We start from the raw sequence: 26,850 nt of genomic DNA, 5'->3' as shown, positions 1-26,850 counted from the left end.
TAGGGGGGCAGTGTCAGACAATGTTACATTTGCTATAGCCTTTATAAAATATAAACCACTCAAATTAGCCTCATGACATACTGGCTGTGTTGTCTGCCCCTAGAAGTAAATGCTGGAGGTGACATGTTGCCTATAGATGGAGGCCATCCTTCAGTGTGAGCAGGTTCCATAAGCAAACCATTCAGTGTATACTGAGGGAGTGTCTCCACTGTTTTACACCTCAGTCCTTGCAGTCTGACACCCTGTATAGGCATTAGACACTTTCCATTCTTATAAGTGGGAATGAAGTACTCACTTCTTAGGGACACTAGTTCTAGTAGACAGTCCCTAATACAAGAGGGGGGGGGATAGCTGCCATTTAATTGCCCCCCTTAAAGAAGCAAAGATACAGAGGCAGATTTTTGTCAATAGATTAGGTACAAAAGTGCAAGCTAGAACACTATTTATTCTGTAGAATGTGTTACCATACCAGAGTAAGCAGCTTTACAAGTTCTCTGTTTGTTTAGTATAGCAGCGTGAGCTTGGTGTGACATCACTTCCTGCCTGAGTCCCCACTCACTCATAGCTCTGGGCTCAGATTACCGCAGGGAAGGGAGAAAAGGGAGGGGGGAGAGGAGCAAACTGAGCATGCTCAAGCCCAAGCCCTGGGAGGTTTAAGCTGAAAACAGTAAGTCTGATACAGAAGCCCATGCATACAAAATAGTGAGGGTTTACTGGTGTATTTACATAGACCTTTCTGATAAAGCTTACTTACTTTTAACCTTTCCTTCTCCTTTAAGAGTTGCAGACATCAAAACATCCCATATACCATTATCCTCAGGTTTTACAGCATATCAATGGAAACCATAACTCATCCAGGATGTTGTGTTTTTATAACTATATTATGTAGAAATGTTATTCCTCCTCCAGACTCTGGAGCAGTGAGGTACCGAGCCAAAATAGGACTTTCCCAGCTAAACATTTGTAACCTATTCCTGGCGGAAGAGCCTGCTGTATCCTCCTCATACATGGAACAGCTGTCTCCACCATCCCTTACAAAACAGCCATACATTCATAATAAAAATGTGATAATTGCTATTGCTTTATCGGTTAAATGCATATATTGGTTATAGAAGTAACATCACAATCGAGTCATGCGTAATCACATTACTAATACTAGAAAAATATACTGTGTACATATATAATTTATATACAGATCTCTAAATAGCATTCCCTAGGGCCTAGAGTTACAGTAACACTTCACATATTTCCCTCGCAGTTCAATGATGCACCCCACTTTCCCTTAGAGCAATAGTCTGTATCCAATATAAAGCTTTGTTCACACAACAGACTTTGGTCCCCTTTCTAGTAACATGAGTGTTATGGTCCATAATGGAAGGGACTCTAACCTTGCTACACCAAGATGCATGAATGTAATTCTTTTACGAGACTATAGAATTATTTTACTAAAGAGCAATGTATTTATTCTACTACATGGCTAAAGGTATACAGTCACGGGAAAAAGTTTCTTTTTTTCAAACCGCATTCGTTAATAGTGCTGCCCCAGCAGAATTCTGTACTGAAATCCGTTTTTAAAAAGAGCAAACAGATTTTTTTTATATATTTAATTTTTAATATGACATGCGGTTAGACATGATGTACATTGCCCAGGTGCCCTCATTCATGTGACGTGTTCTGGTAAACTTCAGTCACTCTTTACTACAAGTTGGAGTGCAGCAGCCTATAGACAGAACCTGCTTTCTCCAGCTTGGGTGCTATTCTCATATCTACCACTAGGTGGGGCAAATGATCATTTGCTTGGGTTGTATTGAAGTACAATGAGAAGGGGAGAAACAACAGCTGCCTCAAAGCAGCTCCATCCTTAAGTGCTGGCTCCTTCTCAAAGCTCAGAATCAGGCACAAAGCACAGAGATGGCTACCTCCACAACAATATTACAACTAGAAAAAAATAGATTTGTTGGTTCAAGAATAACATTTTAAATAGTAGAGTGAATAATTTGCAATGTAAATAGTGTCATTTAGAAATAAAAGGTAAAACAAAAATCATCACAGAATCCCTTTAAACTTCACCATGTAGCAGTAACGAAGCTTCCCAAAAAGCCAGTAGAAGGTTTAAGTGGGCACAGACCCAGACTAAGTGCTCTAGAGCAGTGCAAATCTCACAGATTTATGCAAGTTTTCCCATTAACTTCATTGGCAAAGAACATCCCAATCTCTAATATGTGGCGTACAGGAATATTTCAACTGAAATGCACATTGGTGCCCCCAGTTTGAATGAATACTGGCAGGCTTTGGATATACTATGGCAATATTTAAAAATACCAGAACCTGAGCATGTCTTTATTCCAATTGCTAAATAATGGATCTGCATGAGAATTTGTTTAGTTCAAGACAGAGCGTCTGGTAATTTGCTAAACCGAGCCCAAGGGTAGAATGAAATATGAACATGGATTTGGGAATAAGAAGCCTCACTGAGTGATCTGTGCCCAGGACCTTGCAGTTCTGTTCATGTACCCAGTGCTGAGCACTAGGAATGGGCGAATTTTTTTGCCTTGTTTCGCCGAAAAAATGATGCCCATAGACTTGTATGGCATTGTGCGTCAAAATAAAAAGACGCACGTCAAAAAAATTCCGCCGTGCGACAATTTTTTTGACGCCCATAGACTTTAATGGGCGTCTGCGACATTTCGCAGGCGGCGAATTTTTGGCGAAACGAAACGGTTCAAATTCGCCCATCCCTACTGAGCACACACTATACAAACCAGCCCTGTTTGTTTTCTTGCTTATACAGGTAGGGGAACTATTATCCAGAATGTTTGGGACCTGGGGGTTTTCCCGGATAACGGTTCCTTCCATAATTCAGATCTTCCTACCTTAAAGCTGGCCATAGACGCAAAGATCTGATCATATGAATCCTCAGACATCGGTCTTTCGGTCGATTGGACAGGTAAGGATTTCTGTCGGCCACCGATAATATCTTTGCATGTATTGCTGATCGGACGATTTTCAGTGGGAGACTGTCACCAGGTTGTCAGACATAACTTTCGTACGATTGCTGTAGGGGCAGAACATCTGCTTATCTGTTCTTTTACTACTTTATTTGATCTGAATGGTTAGTGGCAGGTCAGGAGAAGTCCGATCGTTTGATTCTTTGCATCTATGGCCAGCTTAAGTCTGCTAGAAAATAATGTTAACATTAAATAAACCCAATAAAGATGAATTATATCTTAGTTTGGATCAAGTACAAGATACGGTTTTATTATTACAGAGAAAAAGGGAATCCTTTCTAAAAATTTGGATTATTTGATTATAATGGAGCCTATGGGAGATTCCGTAATTCGGAACTTTCTGGATAATGGATCCCATACCTGTGCTAGCAACATAACAGGATACAAATAGATCTGATTGTTTATTTCCTCTCGATAAACACAAGTTAGTACATAAACACACCCGCAATGAAATAAACAAGCTCTCTGCAATAAATAATACAGAGGAGTATCTTAATAGGTTTCCACTAGCAGTAAAAATGTGACCTTCCCACATGATTCACAACACTTTGCTTACAAAGCTGCCCTGGCACACAGTTGGCACAATTAAAGAGCCGACAATTCCCAACAGATTCAAAGAAAACAACTTTTGACACAAATTTCTGGAATGTTGTCTTAATTGAGTTTCCATTGCCGGCTCAAACTAGAATGATCTGTCCAGAACGAATGGATTCAGGAAGGAGAACTAATGATAGACCAGTGGACAGGCCAAAACCATTAAAAAGTCTGCTACGACCAAACCTAATGACTTACTTCGGGCTTTTACAGGTTTGAATTCTACACAATAGTGTTTTCGCAAATGGCATGCATATAAATCATGTACCATGTGCAGAAACTTCTAATAATACATTTATACTGACAATTTAACAGGGTCGCTCAAATTTCAATTAGCATACTATAGAATGGCCTATTCTTAGCAATCGGTCTACATTAGCTTGTTTTATTTTTAATCATTTGCCTGCTTCTGCCTCTTCAGGATTTATATGGGGGGGGGGGGGGTCGCTGACCCCAGAACTCAAAAACTATTGCTGTGGGGCTACAATTCTATGCTTGTTACTTTGTATTACTTATCTTTGTATTCAGGCCCTCTCTTATTTAGTCTCCCAGACTCTCACTGAAACCACTGTCTGGTTGCCAAGTTAGGTTGGACTCTAGCAACCAGACAGCTCCTAAAATCCCAAATGGTCCACTATCAAAATTAAGTCACTGTGAACTCAAACTAAACCGAATCATGTAGCAACTATTAATATGCTCATGAAGCCAGATAAGCCAAGGCTTTACATAAAAAAAAACTGTCCTTTAAAAATGACAAGGCCATTATTATTTATTCTCCATGATCAGCCGATTTATATTAAAGCATTAATATTTACACCCACCATACTCTTTCCCAAGAGGGCTGCACAATACATTACCAATACGCCTTTGCCATTACAATCCAATAAAACAAGTCTCATATTGAACAATTATGCAAAGGGGAGGCCATGCACATAACAATGACAATCTTAAAGATCATTGTTTTCATTATAGACGACAAGTTAGAGCTGATTTATCAGCTATACAATAGAATTCTACCACTTTCTGACAATTCAGCGGTAAACCCTGGCCCATGTTCAGGCGCCTTCAACAGTTTCAGTCTTGGCCGGTCGATGATATCTTTTGGCAATATTGGTTGGCTCACGGGCGCCATCTTCAGCCGATTCGGTAATCTTCGTAACGAGACCGGCGCAATTTTTGTGAGTTTCGTCGCATGGGCAGTTGTCGTGAAACAGAAACTTTACTCCAACTGCAGAGACACACCAGTCTCATTCTGAAGATTTCCGAAGAGAAGAAGATGGCGCCCATGAACTCCGATGCCTGAATCTGCACCGAGGGGTAAGTAAAACGTTAGGGGCATTTGCCCGGGGATAACACTTAGGCTGGGGGAAGGAGGGTCTATGTAGGGTAGGAGGGTTATGGGTTTTTTTTTTTTGTTTTTTTTAACTTTAGGGTTCATGTACAAGTCAATGGCAGAGGCCCTAGGTTGTTTTGTTTTTTTTGGGAGAAAAATTTGAATCTAACTAATCGAATACGATTCGAATTTTTGGGTCGAAACCATTCAATGGAATATTAGACACCATATTTCTTAAATAACTTCCCAGTCGAATTGTGAGTATATTCAAATTAAATAATTCGAAACTTGAACTTTGATAAACGGGCCTCTTAAACTCGAGCAATGGATTTCCGATCCGTTGTAAAACTTAGTCTGATGTGGTTTGTAATAGAGACAAGTCTCAATATCCAGATGAAGCAAGGCTATAATATCGGGATATTGTGAAACCTTGCTAAAGAGGTACAAAAGAGAGATATGGTGATTAAACGAGAAGCCATCTCAAAAATCCCATTTTACGAGAGCAAAAAAGGGCCAACTCTTGAACTGAAACAACCCCGACTCTTGTAGCATGCAGATTATTACGACCAGTGTTCTACTGTACAAAAGGTAAAGCGACTACATCATGCAAAACGCTTATTGCTACTGAAGGTGTATAACAAGGTATGGCTTTGTTTGCATCAAGAACAACATACTGTGCTTTCTGGATTCCAGTCGCAGAGGTATTTTTCGGGTTTCGCCTTAAACGTTGCACCTAATCTAGTTGAAATGAATGCTACCATCAAGCTGAGCTCTTATTGCTTCCTTGGTTAGAGTCTTTGCTCTGTGACCCCATGCATACATGGAAGAGGCTCCTAAACAAACCTCCAGTACTACTTGTTCATCATTTACACATTCTCTTACTTCCTAATATATAGAAATACTTAACATTACGGAGCATGCAGTTGCCAAGAATGACCCCCACCCTGTCTTGAGGGCACATTTACAAATGGGGTCTTGATAAAAAAAAAAAAAAAAAGGTGCAGTGTATCCTCCCCAATATCAGATATACCCTATGTACAGAGCAAGTGTCTATTATTTGAAGACTGACAATGCAGCAAGAAAAATAATTGGCTTCACCTAGACAAATAAGGAACACTGCACCTTTTTTTTTTATTATTATTTGGTAGCAATAAATTGTTTTTACACAAATTTCGTTAGTCAAAAACAGTTACAAAAAAGAAAAGAGTTAATCTCATGCACTGATCCTAAAGTGCCACTACGATTTGCTACATAGCACTAATGCTCTTATGGAACTATACACATCTCAAAATGGAAGACATTGGTGATTTTGTTGTTCTCAGACAACTTGTAACATTTTGTTCACAAGTAGTAAAAATATACATATGTACGGCAATATTGCACATCCCCAGTAATGAAATAATATAAAAATTAAAATAAAAAGGCCTCTATGAGAGAGGATTCGGGGGCAATGTGGAGAAATAGCTCTGCAATGAATAAAACCTACTTCCTTTGGGGTATCTGGGCAAATACTTAGCGGATTATTTAATAAAGTCTGAATGCCAAAAACTTTTTTTTTTCTTTACTACAAAATCAGAATTTTTTGTGGAAAAAAAAAACAAATTTTTCGGGATTCGTTATACCCCGAGGATGGAAAAAGTCCAAATCTGAAAATCGGTCATCTCAGACCTGGCAAGGTTTTATATAAGTCAATAGGAGAAGTCCTAAAGATATCCTGATCTGTGCTAGGTTTTGTGCAAAAGATTTTGTGGTTTTCAGGCAGATTTTTCAGGCGGAATATCCAAAAAATTTGCTCCATTGGAATTTTCAAACAGTTTTTTCCTCCGAACTGGAATTTTTCAGGGAAAATGTATTGATAAATAAGGGGAAATAACCCCTGTGGATTTGATCGGATTATATTTCAGAAAATAAAATTCAGATTTTGATAAATAACCCCCTTGGTGTTGCCAATATGTATTAACAGAAAAAAGGGAAAGTATGTACATGTATGCAATAAAACATCCACACGGTTTTCACACACAGGTTCACTCGTTACCGAACGCAACATCCGCTTCAATGTATCTGCCTCTAGGTGTTTGCTCTCTTAAGGGAGCATGCAGTGCTATGATTAATGGTGATGCAATAAATTCCCTTACAGCAGAAATACGGGACAGCAATTTGAATATTGTCCATTATAAAACCAAACACGTATCATGGATGGGCTTGAGTGGTAAGCATTTTTGAAATTGGGTATTGCAAGGGCTGCGTAACCTTACTGGTGAGAGCCCAGGGAAGTGGCATATGAGTATCACATAATAACCCCAAACAGACCCATTAAACAAATGTTCTAAATTAATATAGTTTGAGGCTTTCACATTTATACCTCTTGAAAAGTCAGTTTGGCCTTAAAGCTGTAAAATGGTATTTTTCAGGATTAATGCCCCTCCGAAATCCTTATCAATCCAATTTGTAGCATCTAGACTAGGAGTATCTCTATACGGAACCACAAAGCACCCATGATTTCCTAAAACATGTTACGCCACTGTCAAATTGTAAAGAAAAGTGGTTTCTCCACCACATAAAACTAAAACTCCACATTACCCTACAACAATTGCACAACTTAGTGCATTTATCCTGATGAGGATAATCTAAGCTGCAACAAATACCGAGGCTCAAAACACTATAAAAAGAGCCCGTTATAATCTCATCATTGTACTAAAATAACCCAACCACCTTACTTAAAAAGATCCTAACAAATACATGCACCAAAACCCATATATTGTATATCTATATATAATTGAAATAGCTCCTATTTAAAACATACCCAATATGCAAAGATGAATCAGAAGTAAAGAATTCAAAGCTTGAAATCAAGAAGCTACTTCCTAGCTTGTTTTTTTTTTTTGTCTTATGTCTTCTAAGATATTAAGCTCTTTCGGATAGGGGCAGAAATATATATATTTTTTCAGGGGCCATATTTTGGCTCATTCACTTTAGTATAAGTCTTCCCAACGGTGGTCAGAAGTTGATGCTACCAAGACCGGTACATTTCTCTTCCCATCTTTATGAGAGATCACGGCGTGCATGAAATTAAGTGCATCTGTAAATTAAGTGATGTATTTCGTTTGATCTGAGGTCTCGGATGTAGAATAGCACACAACTACACTGTCCTTAATATATTACCTTCGTAAAAAAAGTGGAACATCACAAGTCTGTATTGCCCAGATCCCATGGTTAGAAAAGGACTGGAAACTGAGAAAAAAATGATTTGTGAAATTGAGTGCAAATGGGAAGAGGAAGATCTCGTAGCGCAAACCTGAAGCTGACTGAGGTAATAACCTCCATGTTCTCATCATTCCTTTAATGACATTATGTACACTTCGATCTATTTTTCCGAATATACCTGCTTCTCGTAAAGGGACGACAGAACCTTGAAACAACGTTGTAAACGATTAAGACTTTAGATGCGCAATATATACAACGTTCATATCAGCTTTCCAAAATGAGAAAAGCAAAACAGACTTCTCAACAGAAAAAAAATGGGATTGCAGTTGGCATGACACGTGTGCGCAGTGGTAAAGCTGCACACTATTTGGTACACGGTTCTTGGCTCTCCGTTTCAAGATCTCATTTTAAAAGGTCAAATGTAACAAGGGGCCACTTTCCAAATCCACGAAGGAAGGGATTCATAGCTGCCTTCAGCTCATTTAATGAGCAGGTACCTAAACAAAGCAAAGACAATAGAATTAAGATTGCATTTGGTGTTATTAAAGGGGTTGTTCGTCTTTAATTTAACTGTTAGTATGATAGAGTGATATTCTGAGACCATTTGCAATTAGTTTTCATGTTTTATTATTTGTGGTTTTTGAGTTATTTAGCTTTTTATTCAGCAGCTCTCCGGTTTGCAATTTTAGCAATCTGGTTGCTAGGGTACAAATGACCAAATTAGAAAATGTGTTTTGTTTGTTAAGGAAATTCTCCCTGTAAATGCATCAATTTTCATCTGAGATCAATTTGCATACAACTGCAAATACAGGTTGTCCAAAAACCTGTTATCTTGAAAGCTGTGAATTATGGTTAGGCCATCTCCCAAAGACTCCATACATTTTTTAAAAATGATTTCCTTTCTTTTCCACAACACACTTAAAGTTAACTTAAAAGGAACAGTTCAGTGTAAAAATAAAAACTGGGTAAATAGATAGGCTGTGCAAAATAAAAAATGTTTCTTATATAGTTAGTTAGCCAAAAATGTAATGTATAAAGGCTGGAGTGACTGGATGTCTAACATAATAGCCAGAACACTACTTCCTGCTTTCCATCTCTCTAACTTTGAGTTAGTCAGTGACTTTAAGGGGGGCCACATGGGAAATAACTGTTCAGTGATTTTGCAATTAATCCTCAGCACGCAGCTCAGATTCAAAAGCAACCAGTTTTGAACCATGCCCCCCCCCTCTAGTCACTGATTGTTTACTGCCTGGTAAGTGAAAACCAAGAGAGCTGCAAAGCAGGAAGTAGTGTTCTGGCTATTATGTTGGCCATCCAGTCATGAACCACCCCCTTAAATGATCCAAATTATGGAAATATCCCATATCTGGAAATCCCAAGGTACCAAGTATTCTGGGCAACAGTTCCCATACCTGTATTCAAAAAAAAAAAAAGGGGGGGGGGAATTAAAGCTGGCCATACACAGGCTGCAACCAGCTGCTGACATGGCCCCTACACAGCGTTTTGGTAGCTTATACTGGTGCATGTATTAAGGCCAAATTAATGACCTGCAATGACTGTAATCCCCTTCATACCGATAATCTAATGCATCTTTATTTCAGCGTCTGCAGCTTAAATTTATGTTTCTATAACTTCAAACAGCTTTGGGGGGTAATGATGTGAGCATATATTTAAGCTGCAGATGCTGAAAAAAATGCTTAGGTACTTTAGGTTATCAGTACAAAGCTGACTTCCGGTTCAGCGCATGGAGGAATTCAAGCTGCCGTCGCCTTTTCACCTTTCTCCTATGGTGCACTTTTAAAGTAAAATTCAAGGTGAAGATTTGAAAAAAAATCCAAGGGGGATGCAAGCCTTACCTATTATTATAGCTGTTTTGGGGGAAATTAAGCATTAAAAATGTGGTGTTACTGTTCATTTAAGCTGTTCCGCAGTACCTTTCATTTAGAAAAACACAGGTGCAGAGAAAGATATGACAAACATTTAATTTTAACACTTTAGTTTAGTTATTTTGGAATTGCAAAATATTAAAGGGGAACAATCGCGAAAATGAAAATGAAATGTAAGCGTTGCGATACTGGAATAAGAAACTTTGTAAATACCATCAAATTAAAATTCTGTACGGTTTCTGAAATAATCAACTTGATCACTATCCCTTTCTCTGCATCCGTTTCTCTTCATTGTGTCTTCCTGCAGCAGTTGGGTGTCAGATATTCATTGACAGTTAGATCCAATATATCTTATAGGGGGGCTCCTTTCCTAGCAGATGAATAAGAGCTCACTCAAATAACAGATTCCAGTACAAACAAAATAACTGCCTTTTGCACAAATCCTGCATGTAGAGAGACATGATGTCTGGTGATTTTAATAGAGTGAGCTCTAATACATCTTCTAGGCAAAAGGAGTCCCCCTATAAGATATATTGGATCTAACAGTCAATGAATATTTGACACACAACTCCGGCATGAAGACAGAATGGAGAAACAGATGCTGAGAGGGTTATAGTGAAGAAAAAAAAATATTATTTCAGCATTTTAATTGATTATGTTTAGAAAGTTTCTTATTTCAGTATGCAGAAGCTTATATTAAATTCTCACAATAGTTCCCCTTTAAGCTCTTTTGGTACAGCAGTACCTTTCATTTAGAAAGACACAGGTGCAGAGAAAGATATGACAAAAATGATGTTTTTAACACTTCAGTTTAGTTATTTTTGGAATAGCAAGAAACACAAAGGATTAAAAAAAATTATAATAGCACAACTATCTTTGAGGAAATGAAATGCTCAGTTTGCCAGACAGTAGGAAGAATGGAATCAGATCCTTTTTTTCATGAGAGAAAATGTTGGCAGCAGACCCGGGAGCTATGCGACACGTATCTGGCAAGCGACTATTCCAATATTTGTAAGCTCGTTGCAAGATGCCAAACAAATATTTTCTTTGCGAATCCAAAGAACTGAAATCGGTGAACCAAAGGCTCTGCGTATTTCATAGGGCTCAGTAAAACTATAATATCCCGAAACATCTACAGACATTGCAGCACTAGCACCGCATAATATAAATGTTAATTTTGCTATGCTAATTAAGGTTAGTTGATGTCCGCTATGGAAGGCTGAACATGGAGGATTCAGATCACTGGAAGGGATTAGCATAACGGTTAACTGTTATTCGGAACTCCTCGGCCATCTCAAAGACAAAGGAATTGCTTCTTGAAAAGGCAGCAATAAAAAAAAACAAAGCCAGTGTATCTGCATTTTCAGCATGAAGCTCTGCAGTAGGCAGCCGATGACAGCTTTGTGCTGGAATGATGGATTACCTGTGAGCAGAGCGGCTACATTACTGTCTAATAGACTACGGCTCTCATTGTCCATAGGCTGGAAAGTCTCTCCCATCAGCAAATGCAGGGAAAGCTCTATCCCCGTTGTTAGTTCATGTGCTGCCAGATGGGCCTGCAATATAAAAACAGTTCAGGCTGATAAGAGAGTTTACAGTGGGGGTGTCGGTTACCTTAAAAAGGTTGTTCATCTTTAAATTAACAGTAAGTATGAGGTAGAAAGGGATATTCTGAGACAATTTGTAACTGGTTTTCATTTTTTACTATTTGTGGTTTTTCAGTTATTTTGTTTTTTTCAGCAGCTCTCCAGTTTGCAATTTCAGCAATCTGGTTGTTAGGGTGCAAATTACCATAGCAACCATGCACTGATCTGAGGGGAGACTGGAATATGAATAGGAGAGGGACTGAATAGAAAGAGGAGTAATACAAATGAGCAATAGCAATAAATGTGCAGCCTTACAGAGCATTTGTTTTTAGATGGGGTTAGTGACCCCCATTGGAAAGCTGGCGTAAGAGTAAGAAGGGAAATATTTAAAAAATAAATAATGAAGACCACTGAAAAATTGCTCAGAATTGGCCATTCTTTAATACATGAAAAGTTAACTTGAATGTGAACCACCCTTTTAAGGTGGACATAGATGTTAAGATTTTTAGAAGATTTTTATCGTAGGACCTGAAATGATTGTTTCAATGCATGATTTGCCCATCGACTGAAAGAAAATATATAACATTTTGAGTGATATCATCTAGCTAAAGCTCTGTGAGTAGCTGCCTGCTTGGTCCTGCAAACAATTGGACAATGGATACATTTCACTGTGACCGTTGAAAATTTTCTAACCTGACCGATGGATTTTCTGACAGATGCACGATCGTCCAGTGCACACTAACCTCACCATAACTTGACGGGTTTGTCTAGCATACGAAAATTGGTCAAAGTATCTTAACGTCTATGGGCACCTTAATACATGTAAATGATAATTAAAATCAATATACGGGAAAATCACGATAGCGAGATACAAATCGTCACTGTATGGGGTCACCTTTACACATTGTATATTAACATAAAGCTTAATCTGCTGAGCAGATGTTTTGGTTTCCTTCTTCGCCTGCCTTTTGTACAAGCATTTCCCACAAAATGACACGGAATGCTCCCATGCTGGGAAGCCAGCGCATCTCAGAAGAGGTTAAGCTTTAAAGATTGTCTCACTACAGGTAAATGTTCTGCAAAGCTTTATCTTATAGCTCTCATGCTGCACGGTGCTAAATCTGGCTGGCTCGCCAGAGTATTGTGCCCCCCCCCAACTCAACTGATCTTCTCCTGACCTTCAAAACGCTGCAGTGAGCATCTGCAGGATCAATCAACGTCGGGGCCAGACGCATGCGGGAGCACTGGGATCATCCATGTAGACATTGTATCATGCTGCTGCTCTTCTTCTTGGGCAGAGAGGGTAGAACTGCTTCCAGTCAACTGCGGCTGCAGAGGAACACACACTATGTAACTAGGCCATTAGTAGGAATATGCACATCATTACCCACAAACCACTGCACCCTAAAAAAAAAAAAAAAGTCAATCTGTCAGATTTCAAAATTGAAAATAAAAAAAATTCTGTTTGCTTTTTTGAGAATGGGATCTCAGTGCAGAAGTCTGCACTGGAGTAGCACTATTAACGGATGTGTTTTGGAAAAAAAACATTTTTTCCCATGACAGTATCCCTTTAAGATACATCGTTTATAGAGACCCATCATACTAGATATTCAGATACATTGTTTATAGAGGCCCTTCAAACTAGATATTCAGATACATTGTTTATAGAGGCCCTTCAAACCAGACAGACATTCAGATACATTGTTTATAGAGACCCATCCAACTAGATATTCAGATACATCGTTTATAGAGACCCATCAAACCAGACATTCAGTTACATCGTTTATAGAGATCCATAAAACCAGACATTCAGATACATGGTTTATAGAGACCCTTCAAACTAGACATTCAGATACATCGTTTATAGAGATCCATAAAACTAGACATCCACATAATTTAGAGACCTATCAAACTAGACATTAACGTACATTGTGTATAGAGACCAATCAAAGTAGACATTCAGATAAGCGCTGCTTCCAGTATATTGTTCAACATTAGGAACCTTTATGCCACAGGCTGCATGTGGCAGAAGGCAAAATTATTGTTACATAACGTGACCAGTCAAGTTACAAAGAAAAGAGCAATAAAGACATTAAAAGACACGTTGAAGCTTCCATAAAAACATGTGCATACATAATAGTATGAGGGTATGTAGAATAGATAGATATGTAGGCAAGGAATTATTGCCCCCTATATGCACACTCCTACCTCCAGAATTTGCTTTATACCCCTGGTGGGCACAACCCTGTGCACAAAGGGGCATCAAATTCACAAATTCTTGAAATGTGCAGCTACCAGGCCACTCTGTGCATGTAACTCAAAATACATGGAATTTATTTACCCTTTTATCATGAAGATAATAACATTAAAGTTGTTATATTCTAACCAGTGTTATATTAAAGCAACCTGATTGCAATTCCACATTTAAACAAACACAGACACCAGCCCAGTATCAACAGTGCATCTACCAAAATGCATAATATATTAGTAATGCTTGAGTTGTTTGGGAATATAATATTTGCCCCTTTCTATTTCCCACACTGCTAGTTCTGGCTTTTGGAACAATATGGCAGAAAGCAGCTGATTACAGACCTGTGAAGAAGCATTCAAGGTACTGAAGTCTTGGCTGGTTCAGAATCAGTCGCACAAACGGGAGCAACATTCAATTATAATTACAAATAACTTTACAAGCACTGAACACTTGAGTTACTGTATATGCTAAAGATGCAGAGAATGTAAATATCTGTTATGGAAAAAAAGGTGGGTGAAGTTCTCCTTAAAGAATAAAATAAAGAAAAGACCAAATGCATATAGTCTAAGAATACCTCTATCTACATCATATTTTCAAGACGAACTTCGGTTTAATCACTATAAAAGAACAATGCTAATGAATTTAATGGCTGTAAAGAACATTTCTTCAGAATTTATACAAATACAGGAGAGCTGACAGGCTTCATTAGGGCCCCCCTAGGCTATTGTGTAAAACACGAAACCCCAAATAAACACCTTTATACAGTGCTGTCCAACTTCTGTGCAACCTAGGGCCAGAATTTTTCTGGTCTACATGGTGGAGGGCCGAGAATGGAAGCCAGTGTTAGCCATGCCCTGTTTTAGACCACACCCACTTCAAACCACACCCATTTTACCGCAAAACCCAACAATAATTTTCAAATGCTAACAAACCCCCAGGACAAATACCAGGCTTATGTTTCACAGGCAGAGCAGGGCACACACAGGGAGCAAAGGGAAGGTAGAGTATGGCATACAGGCAGAGTATGACACACCTAAACACAATAGGGCGGGTAGAGTTTGGCACACACAAGGAGATTAGGACAGGCAGATTATGGCACACACACAGGGAGCATGGGGCAGGCAGAGTATGGCATACATAGGGAGCATAGAGCAGGCAGAGTATGGCATACATAGGGAGCATAGAGCAGGCAGAGTATGGCATACATAGGAAACATGGGGCAGATAGAATATGGCACACACAGGGAAGGCAGAACAGAGCAGGAGACAGGGAAACCTATCAGGACCAGTCTAAGATGTACTACATACAGTGACACTGTGCTGGTGCTCCATTAGCATTTTAAGTAAGGTGTGAACAATGTAGGCAGTTTCAGTCTGGGTCTCAGGTGTGAACAGTACAGGGCTTTAGGATATAAACAATAGAGGTGTCACAAATGTGAACAATGCAATGGATTACATGAGTGAATAATATAGGGGATTACAGTCTGAATTTGAGGTTTAAACATTGCAGGGGCCGCCACTTACTCTCTATAGTGATAACTATTATAGTTTACACATGATATGCAACACAGCAGGTAGACTTTCATGTGGAGGGCCACACAAGGGGGGTGGTTCGCCAGTTGGACAGCCCTGCCCTAATATATGATGTGTACCTGCAATGAACACATAATAGAAAACTGGAAATAAGATGAATCTGTTAACTATTACATTCCCATTAGAGCAAGATATTTAAACGGGTATGTTTTTGTAGCAGAAACTGTACTTTTAAATCAAAAGTCAAGCTTCAATAACACACACATTAGAAATGTCTGCAGCTCTCTACTATAACTCTCAGCATTCCTGGGAGTTTTAACTCTGCAAGCGCTATTTCCACAGTATTATCTAGTCTAAACAATGCCCGATCATCCCTAGAGGTGCTTCATATTGCAGACAAGGTATAGACGCCAAACATTCTGCAATTGTCACTGCCATCGTAATGCAGCGGACACTCCCACTAATACAACTGTGGGACAACACTACCACCAATTTCAGCTGCTGGGCATCACAAGGGATTATGTAGTAGTAGTATGGGCAATATTTCCCTTGTTCTGATTTTTCAATCTGCTTTAGAATTAAAAGTAACTGTCATATGGGTGCTACATTACACTGGGCTGGTGCAACTGGATTGAAGCTGCTACTACAAAACCTTCCCCTTGCCCCCCTTATAATACTGGGCCCCTGCTTTGTTCTAATAAATATTAATAGATAAGGAACCCCAAAACAGGGCTCCTGCTTTGTACTGTTAAATATCCATAGATAAGGAACCCCAATACAGGGTCCCTGCTTTGTACTGTTAAATATCCATAGATAAGGAACCCCAAAACAGGGCTCCTGCTTTGTACTGTAACTATCCATAGATAAGGGAACCCCAATACATGGTCCCTGTTTTGTACGGTTAAATATCCATAGATAAGGGACCCCAATAGAGGGCCCCTGCTTTATACTGTTAAATATCCATAGATAAGGAATCCCAAAACAGGGCTCCTGCTTTGTACGGTTAAATATCCATAAATAAGTGAACCTCAATGCATGGTCCCTGCTTTGTACGGTTAAATATCCATAGATAAAGAACCCCAATACATGGTCCCTGCTTTGTAATGTTAAATATCCATAGATAAAGAACCCCAATACATGGTCCCTGCTTTGTACTGTTAAATATCCATAGATAAGGAATCCCAAAACAGGGCTCCTGCTTTGTACTGTTAAATATCCATAAATAAGGGAACCCCAATACATGGTCCCTGCTTTGTACTGTTAAATAGCCATAGTTAAGGCTATTTAACCCAATAAATTGCCGAGATTATTGTCAAAATTAAACCATAGAGGACACTGGAGAGGAGATTCCTCCAGTACCAGAGCAGCATGTTAAAAGAATGTCACACACACACACACACACACACAGGGCCCCTTTGATGCTGGGAGCTCATTGCCCTACATTAATTCATAAAAATATGAGATATAAATAGAATTGAGAAATAATACAAAACTACAGAGGTTTACATGGGCAGAACACCACTGAGGTATTTAAGGGGAGACCAGGGGGGCATTAATTCTTACATACACAACTGCATGCATGTTATACTTTACTGTACATTTAGAATGATAAAGGGGAGGGTCAACCTTAGATAAAAATCCTACAAAATATCATGTCATCTTATGGCTTGCAGACAACCTGATACAGAGTATAGTGGGCTTGTAGGTCAGGTTCCTTTAAGAAAGAAGAAAGTGCAATACCCAGCATCCTTTGTAAGCCCAGAACGGCTGAAAGTGCTATTTGCAGCCTAAATAAATGTGTCCTTACACGACCCTCAGAGGAGAAACTCAAAATCGAACTATACAAATCAAGAGTCGCTAAAAAAGAATATAGCAACGTCATTGCTAAGACTTACCCTAGTTTGCGTGTTCATTACCCCGGATTTCCCGGGCCCAGCGGGGCCTCTCCGCCTCTCTACCACCTCACGCCGCCATCTTCCACCCTTTCACTCGCCTGCTCAGACAGACAGCGTGACGCAGTCTTTAAGCCACGCCCACTTCTCCCTGCACAGCCTGCAAAGGTTTCAGTCATTGTATGGCTGTTTGACATTGTTTGCCCATCAATGACCGCCCTTTCTCAGCCGTGTACGCCGATTGGTTGAAAGTGACATTGTCTCCGCCTTCTTGGCCAATCATAAGGCTCGGTTTATAATTAGGCGGTTGCGGCTGAGATTCCTGTGTCATTAAAAAAGTTCTTGATGAACCCTATAACCAGGGCCGCCATTACAAATCACGGGGCGTACACCCACCCAGGCCCTCAAGCCCCACTCCAAGTCCCGCCCACACCACAGTTAAAAGACCGCAAAGACATTAACACAAGTTATTATTATTGTTAAGTTATAAGTTAAAAAACTGTGGTGACCAGACCAGACCAAAATTTGGTGACCAGGGTCCCCCTATAAATTAAAAAAACAAACATTGGTGCCAGGGTCCAATTTACAAGTTAGAAAGAAAAATTCAGGCCCCAGAGAATATTTTTAAAAAAAATATTGGTGGCCTATAGAGTATTAAAATAATACATTGGTGGTCAGGGGATTAAAAAAAATAAAAAAACACATTGGTGTTCAGTAGAATTGAACTCTTGGCTTCAGGACTTCAACTTCGCCTCCTATCGTGACTTTGGGTCTTTTCGCAGCTTCAGGACTTTGGCTGTTTTCATGACTTTATGTCCAGGGCTGGTCTTACCAACTGCGGGGCCCAATTGGGACAACTTAGGCGGGGCCCCCCAGATTTAAAGAGCCACCAACATTTTAGAGAGATATTCAGAGACAATTTGCAATTGGTTTTCATTTATTATTTGTGCTTTTTTAGTTATTTTTCTTTTTATTCAGCAGCTCTCCAGTTTGCAATGTCAGCAATCTGGTTGCTAGGATCCAAACGACCCTAGCAACCATTCACTATAATAGACGGGAATATGAATAGGAGAGGCCAGAATAGGAAGGTGAGCAATAAAAACTTTCAATAACAACTGCAAAGAGTCAAAAAGGCAAAAGCAAATCATTTAAAAACTATAAAAAAAAATTATGACCAATTTAAAAGTTGCTTAGAATAAGCCATTCCATAACTGAAAAGTGAACCAACCCTTTTAATCTGCCAGCAAAATTATTGTAAAACATAAATTGCTGCATAACACTGTAGATAGAGTATTGAATTAATACAACATATGGCAGTAACATCATTTTAAAACTAGACACTGAGCCCTGTAATATCAGTATAAAAATGGCTGATATATAAATACTGAGTAGTACACAAGCAACCCAGGACATTACACCATCCACCTTTCTTCATTTCACTTGTTTGCCAGTTAGCACTCCAATAACTGAGACATGCTTGTAAAATCACTGCCATAGCCAATAAGCACTGTGTAGGTGTAATGCAGCATGTGTATGTGTGTGATTCAGCCTGTGTGCGTATGTATATAACAGTATGTGGATGTCTCATAGGGGATCCAGTGCTCAGGTAGGTGCTTGCAGGTAACTCTCAGGACAAGCAAGCCCCGCCCCCATGCTTTATGCGCAGACAGCTACAGGTGGGTACAGGTAGGGGACTTTGCCCTTTTGCCAGTTCGCCTTGATAAAAATTCCTCTGCCCTTCCCCGTCCATTCACCCACCTGCTTTTCTCACCCCCAAATGTCATTCTTTCCCACCTTTTACCCCTCTCTCCTCCTGCTCTTCTTATCCCCCCTCACCTTCCCTTTCCCTCTTTTCTACACCTCACTTATCCTGATATTCCCATCCTCCCTCTCCTGTCCTTCCCAACATTTTTACCTTTCACCCCCGCTCTCTTACCCCTGGCTCCTCCCAAGCTTAATTGTGTCACACTTTCAGAGGCCCCACTGAAACGGAACAAACATTAAGACATGGTAGGGTTCTTTTGCTATGTATGGGGGGGTGATGTGCTGCTGTAAGTTGGGGTTAGGGTTGCCACCTGGCCGGTATTTTACCGGCCTAGCCAGTAAAATACCAGCCAGGGCCGGGGCCGGTATTACAAATTTACCGGCAGCTGCCGATAATTTGTAATACCTATAACAAAAGCCCTTGGCCCTCTGACAGAAACTTACCCCTCCTTCGTCTTCTGCCCCTCTTGCGATGGGGCTCGCCCCCTTTCTGTGGCACGCTGCACCTGGCTCCGCCCCTTTTTACATCACACTCTGCCCATTTACCCGTGACCCGCCCCTTTTTTCATCACGGCGTTACCGCCCCCCATCACTGGCCGGTAAATTTTTTTAAAATAGGTGGCAACCCTAGTTGGGGTGCAAACTTTCACACAGTCACACAAACTGTACTTTGTGCTGGTGGCATGGTGCAGCCAGGCTAGTAGTGTGTGTGTGTGAGGCAGTGGCAGAGCAGACAGTTTAACCACCGCGGCTGGGCCTGGTGGGAAGTGCGACCGTCCGGCCAACTCAGTCAACTGAGTGGTGATACCTGGGCTGACTTGTGGGGTGGCTGTTACTTACTGTGGTACAGGTAACGTGTCCGTCCCGTGTTGCGTCATGTGTGCCTCCAATCCAAAGCCTAATCTTGCTCTACAAAAGCGCGGGTGTGTTCAGCGCTGCCAGGCCTTCCTTCAGGCCTGGTACACTTGTACCCCCTGTGCCTCCCTGATGGCGGCCCTGCCTATAACAGACAGGACTGACTGTGACAGGGGTGTAACTACAGAGGTGACAGGGGGGCAACCAGTATAGAAGGCCTTAATTAATGAGAAACTTCCATATATCCTGGTAAAAATGACAACTTACCAATGTTGGGTCCTGTATGATGAGCAGAGGAGGAGGAGGGATCAAATGTTAACCAGAGGCACAGAAGTTACCACTTATAACTGTGACTAATGTTGGAAACATTGTTTCTGTTATTCAGTGACATTTTATTGGGACAACAAGTATCATGTGAATAGGATTTTTCAGTGCTCGGTCATGTTATAGTCCAAAAATATTGTCTTCTATCCATCATACTACTACAAACTAAAACAAGCAGAAAAACAGGGGTCGAAGAGCTGCTGCAAAGACACAAATCTCTACATTTTCAATATCAATACTAGAGAGTGCTCTGTACCACAATCCCACCTGAATAAATATATCAAATACTTATATATACACAGGGCCGGATTTACATTGTGGGCGCCCCTAGGCCCACTACCGTTCATCGCCACCTGTCCCCTCCAGGGGGACAGGAGCAATGGGGATTGGTGCACAGGAAATGTAAAAAATTATTATCTCCAGCGCATCCCCAGTGTTTCTGAACCAATGTGGGTGTGGTTACGCAGCATGCCGCCCCCCTTAAATTCTGCCGTCCTAGGCCCGGGCCTAGGTGGCCTTTCCACAAATCCGGGCCTGTATATACACATATGTATACAAGCATACATCTAAAAATGTAGTGATGAATCAGAGTGGGATCCAGTCAACTAGTAATCCTGTATAGGATTTAGCCATCTGTAGTCTTGATTTTTTAAATGTATATGTACGATATTTCCATTTATTTTATTAAAGTGATATTGTGGTATAGAGTGCTGTCTGTAGTATTTATAATTTAGATCATACATTATCAATCTTTAAAGGGGTTGTTCGCCCTTAAATTAACTTTGTGTATGATGTAGAGAGTGATATTCTGAGACAATTTGTTTTTGAGTTATTTTCCTTTTAATTTAGCAGTTCTCCTGTTTCAATCTGGTTGTTAAGATCCAAATTATCCTAGCAACCATGCATTGATTTGAATAAGAGACTGAAATATGAATTGGAGAGGGCCTAAATAGACAACAGTAATAATAATTTAGCAGCTCTCCAGTTTGTAATTTCAGCAATCTGGTTGCTAGGGTCCAAATTACCCTAGCAACTATGCATTGATTGAATAAGAGACTGGACTATGAATAGGAGAGGGCCTGAACAAAGACATGAGTACAAAAAGTAGCAATAACAATACATTTGTAGAAAATTAGTTTGTTTTTTTTAGATGGGCTCAGTGACCCTGTTTAAAAGCTGGAAAGAATCAAAAACTATAAAAATAAAAAATAACAAAAAAAGAAGACCAATTGAAGCGCTGCTTAAGAATTGATCATTCTGTAATACAGTAAAAGTTAATTTAAAGGTGAACCATCCCTTTAAAATGATTCAGTAATTCCTCAGTAGCACCATGGAACATGTCGCTAATAATATAGTGAATAAAGTACGCCCTTTTGTATAATATATAGTGAATAAAGTACCCCCTCTTGTAAAATATAAGGATATTATAAGTTACCAAGGAGTTTCATGACCATATAAAAACACGAGGCCGAAGGCCGAGTGTTTTTATACAGGTCATGGAACTCCGAGGTAACTTCTAATATCCTCATATTTTACATATGGGGGTACTTTATTTATTATAATACACAAATGTCAGTGAGTCATGTGACAGAAATGACATCAGAACTCACCGTTTATAACTGATGACATCAGAACTGACCGTTTATAAGGATATCATTTACAGGATATTCATGGCTTTTGTGTATTATATGGATATTATAAGTTTGCGAGGAGTTTCATGACCATATAAAAACACGAGGCCGAAGGCCGAGTGTTTTTATACAGGTCATGGAGCTCCGAGGTAACTTCTAATATCCTCATAGTTTGCAACTGGGGGTACTTTATTTATTATAATGCACGAATTTCAGTGAGTCATGTGACAGAAATGACATCAGAACTCACCGTTTATAACTGTTGACATCAGAACTCACCGTTTATAAGGATATAATTTACAAGATTTTCATAACTTTTTTGTATTATAATCATATATAATAATAATAACCACGTTGCTAATAATATAGTGAATAAAGTACCCCCTATTGTAAAATATAAAGATATTATAAGTCACTGAGGAGTTCCATTGGCCTCGTGCTTTTATATAGGTCATAAAACTTCGAGGTTACTTCTAATATCCTTATATTTTCCAACAAGGCGTCCTTTATTTATTATAATACACACGTTTTCATGAGTCATGTGACAAAAATGACATCACTACTCACTGTTTATAACTGATGACATCACTAGTCACCTTTATAAGGATATATTTTATTATGATCATATAATCTCACATTATTGAGCCCCTTAATTTAAATAATGATATTTAACAACAGGGGGTGCAATATGTTCTGTGTAATGTACATCAGGGTATACAGTCCATGGTTTTACACACGCACACATATTTCTATATGAGTTAGCGGTTTGTATTCATGATTTCAAATGTATAAATTGTATTATTTTGCAGGACTTGCGCTACTTTATTTCATATAAAAACCACACAGTCTTAGAAATCAAACATTCTGTAAAGCACATATTTGAAAACTGGCAGCAAACACACATTTAACTAGTGTTGGACTCACCTGTAATAAATATACAGTACTAACGTATGCAGTACTTTATTTGCTGTATAAATAAATCTACACATGTACATACACACCAAAATAAAACAATATTCCTTTGCATGTACATACTGCATGTGAAAACTGACAGCAATTAAACATTAAGGGGCCCATTTATGAACAATTGCATTTTGAATTTTCCACGAATCTCCAAAAATTTGTACTTTTCTAATTTTGAAAAAGCTCTACAAATGTTGCACTTATAAACTGTAAAAACCACGACAACCACTAATACAAAACTTCGCCAGGTGAAAGTTCTTGCGGCCCTATAGAAGTCAATAGGAGCTGCACTGATCCTATTGGACCACTTTAAATCAATTTGGACTTTTAGACGTTTTCGTATTTTTTCGCTAGGATTTGTCTGAAAAACTAGGATTTTTACCATTTTTTTTGAGATATTCGTATTTTTATAGCTCATCGTTTAGTGTAATTTTTCCATTTGTACTTTTTTTTATTTAATAAATCTCATGATGTTTGTAGTTTTACAGTTTGTGAGTTAAGTTTTGGTTTTAAAAACCTCTAAAACCTGACCTTTTCTCTAACATTGACATTCTGAAAGGTCAACTATATCCGTGAAAACAGTCGTAGGCTTCGGTGTCACTTCCTATGGCCAGCAGTTCTATTCCACTTAGAGCTCCATATAGCACCAGACCAGATAGTCAATATTTAATCAGAATTTTAGTGGCTCTCTATAAAAAAAAAAAGTCATAATCTTACAGTTGCCCGTGACTTCCATAGTATTATGAGGCCATTAAAATTGTACTTAAATACAATGTTCTGAATAAAAAATGCCATTAACTTTTGTTGCTGGAAGACATTGCTTGGCCAGAAGTTAAAGGTTTGTTACATTTTAATAAAATGGTTTTATGGTCTTGTCCTTGAACATTTTTTGTTCACGAGACTTAAACTAAATACATGTGGGCTGGGCAAAGGCAAAAGTTTAACTATTTACTCTGAATGAAGATCAGACTCCCCAAATGAATGCAATTTAACGGTGTGTTGAAAGATAGGTCCTGTTGAATAACAAAACTGAAAATATACACTAACATTTGTTCCTAAAATGAAACCGTTTTCATCTATTAAAGGGGACATATTGTATTACAGGGTATATTTAGTGTGCAAATAGAGCTCCCCGCAGGGAAATATCACAGCTCTCTCTAGATTTGCATAGCATACTTCCCAATTGTCCAGTTTTTCGCAGGACAGTCCCGATTTTGACAGCTCAATCTGCAGTCGCGGATTGTTACTGAAATGTCCAGACTTTCTCTTTGATCCCCTGCACTGAACATCCAGAAAAATATAAAAGGGGTATATTTATCAAAGATCTAAGTGAAGTTAGAGATCACTACAGTTCGCTAGAGTGAAATTCCGCCACTCTCCATTGATTTCTATGGGATTTTGAAAGGCGTATTTATCAAAGGGTGAACTTTCCACCATTGGTAAATACTCTTTTAAAAATCCCATAGAAATGAATGGAGAGTGGCGGAATTTCACTTCTAACTTCACTCCTGGGGTTTTCCGGATAACAGATCTTTCTGTAATTTGAATCTTCATACCTTAAGTCTACTTGAAAATTATGTGAACATTAAACTCAATATGCTGGTCTTGCTTCCAATAAGGATTTATTATTTCTCTGTCGTCTCAGGGGGACACAGGGAACAGCTGGGGTTAAGCTCCATCCTCCGGAGCCAGGACACTTGAATAATTAATGGGGCGTGACCTAGGGGAGGCTAGTCTGCATAGTGCGCACACTTGGAGGAAGGGCACAGAGCTTTGTGCCTCCGAGTATGGCACAGTTTTGGCGCGTGGCGCCATTTTGGATCACGATCGCGGTGTAACGCATATGCATTCCAGCAGCCATGTTGTCCCAGGCATTAGGCAGAGAGGGCTGATAAGCTGTATGGGAGAGCAACCAGAGTAGCTGGCTCAATTCTACAGTTACTCAGCTCACGCACACTACTCGCCTCCCACGTGATATCCAATGGCTGAAGGTAGGCCAGTGGTATTATCACAGGGATGGGGGGGGAGAGTACCCACAGCACAGGTGACATACTTGTCTGTACAAGTAGGGGCCTGAGTGAGGAGCTGCACCATTTTGACACTCGTGCCTGAGTTCCCAGTCGTTGCGTTCCAGGCGCCATTTTACTTAATTCGCGCCTGAGGTGAAACGCTGCTCGTAATGCAGAGTGGGTCTTTTCTCTGTGTTCCATATACCTTTACAGGTCCCCAGGGGCGCATCTGGCATCATAACTTCAAGACAGGAGGTTGTCTTGAGAGGCAGCAGCTAGGCACAAAGGCTTAGATTCCTTCCTGAGCACTTGGCTACCCGCCCTCGCTACCTGTTCAGCAGGTATCATAGGCACTGCCTTGGCAGAAGGTAAGTCAGGGACTTATTCCCTAGGGCGGAGGGAGAGCAACAGTAGTGGCAACAGCGCAAATAGTCTATTTCTGGTGCACAAAATGCCAATCTTGATGCCAGGGGGTCAGGGCGAACCGCTCTGCAGACCCTGCAGGGGGCAAGGAGCTGTAGCTGCTCCAGATGGTCTTCCCACTCCTATGGCAGGCCAGTCGGGGAACACCATTCAGAAATACACGTTACAGGAGAGTGTCTCGGACACTTCCCCCCCTCTGGGCAATCCAGCCATCACAATTACTTGCTTCACTGCAGAGCTTACCGTCCATCACTGAAAAATTTTGCAAAGCTCTAGCCAAGCTGGTCGGAACCAGCAGGAAACGCAAAAGACCAGAAGGTTGAAAGGGGATAATATCAACATACCCACTTAATCGGCTCTCAGTAAAAGTGGATTTATCAAAATCGGAAGGCGAACTCCCACCATTCGATATGTCCTCTGGGGAAGATAAAGAAAATGAGGACGCCAAGGTCCGTGAGGGGCAACTTGATATTGACAATATCATAAGGGAACACTAAGGTACTTAAAGTCACGGACCAACAAGAACAAACTGCGAGTCTATTCGAGAGACAGCAGGTTCCCATCAAACAAGCAACGTCTCTGCAGCATACAGGAGTACTGGAATTCTCCAGAATGAAGATTCAGGCTACTTGAAAATTCCAAATCATATCCCAGTCACTTGGTGGACAAGTGGTCAATGCCCACAACGGTTGATGATCCGGTATCTAGGTGCGTGATCTGAATCCATGGTCAAAGAATTACTGGAGTGCGTTTCCAGATCGGAACTCATGCCTTCAGCATAGTCCATAGCAGGAGCACCTTCTATACAGCTCACAGACCACTATGGCTCAGGGCCATACAGACATCTTCTGGACTTCTCTCCCCCCCCAGAAAATTCCTGATGGCCTGAATTCCGACCACCCCATCCAAAGTTCAAGCACCCTTGGACTGCATATCCAAAGTGGATCAGAGAAATTCTCTGGATTCTACTCCAATCTCTTCCTGGTTCCAAGAGAGATGGATCATTCAGACCAGTCCTCAACCTGAAATGCCTCTACAAACACATGCGTTCCGTACGATTCAAAATGGAGACCTTACGTTCTGTGAGGAATGGAACCGGAACTACTAATGATGTCCTTGGACATCAAGGACATGGTCGCTTCCTGAGAATTGCCTTCAAGAACTATCACTATCAGTTGTGGCCCTTCCCTTCGGGCTGTCACCCTCCCCCAGGGTCTTCACCAAACTCATGTGGTGACCGCAGCCTCCTTAAGGCTAGGTATCTCAGTGACACCCTACCTGGAAGATCTCCTGCTGAAGTCCAGGACAAGGGAGAATTGCAGATCTACTGCTCCAAGACTTCGGCTGGACCATCAACCCGGACAGCCCAGTCTACTCCTAAGCCGCCAGATGACATTTCTGGGTCTAGCGGTGACCCTACCACTAAATAAATGGATGAGAATAGGAGATCAGGTTAACAAACTCTTACTTCCAGCATCATACCGCTCACCTGGCCATGAAGGTATTGGGATTGATGGTTTCCTCCATGGGGAGGGCGCACGGATACACCTGCACCCACGACAAGCCAACATCCCTTCCGGAGGGAAGGGAGATTC

General features: G+C 40.2%; 1 long non-coding RNA gene across 1 annotated transcript; it reads right to left on the bottom strand.

Moving 5' to 3' along the window:
* Nucleotides 1-5,308: 5,308 nt before the first annotated feature.
* On the bottom strand, nt 5,309-17,447 carry LOC108699273. Its single transcript, XR_001932756.2, has 4 exons — nt 17,290-17,447; nt 12,790-12,940; nt 11,449-11,581; nt 5,309-8,636 (listed from the first exon to the last, which is right to left on the bottom strand). It is a non-coding gene; the product is annotated as an uncharacterized LOC108699273 (long non-coding RNA).
* Between the last annotated feature and the right edge of the window lie 9,403 nt (nt 17,448-26,850).

Source organism: Xenopus laevis, chromosome 8L, assembly GCF_017654675.1.
Source record: "Xenopus laevis strain J_2021 chromosome 8L, Xenopus_laevis_v10.1, whole genome shotgun sequence".
NCBI lineage: Eukaryota > Metazoa > Chordata > Amphibia > Anura > Pipidae > Xenopus > Xenopus laevis.
Note: the sequence above shows the minus strand (reverse complement) of the source record. Positions and strands in the feature narration are given on the sequence as shown.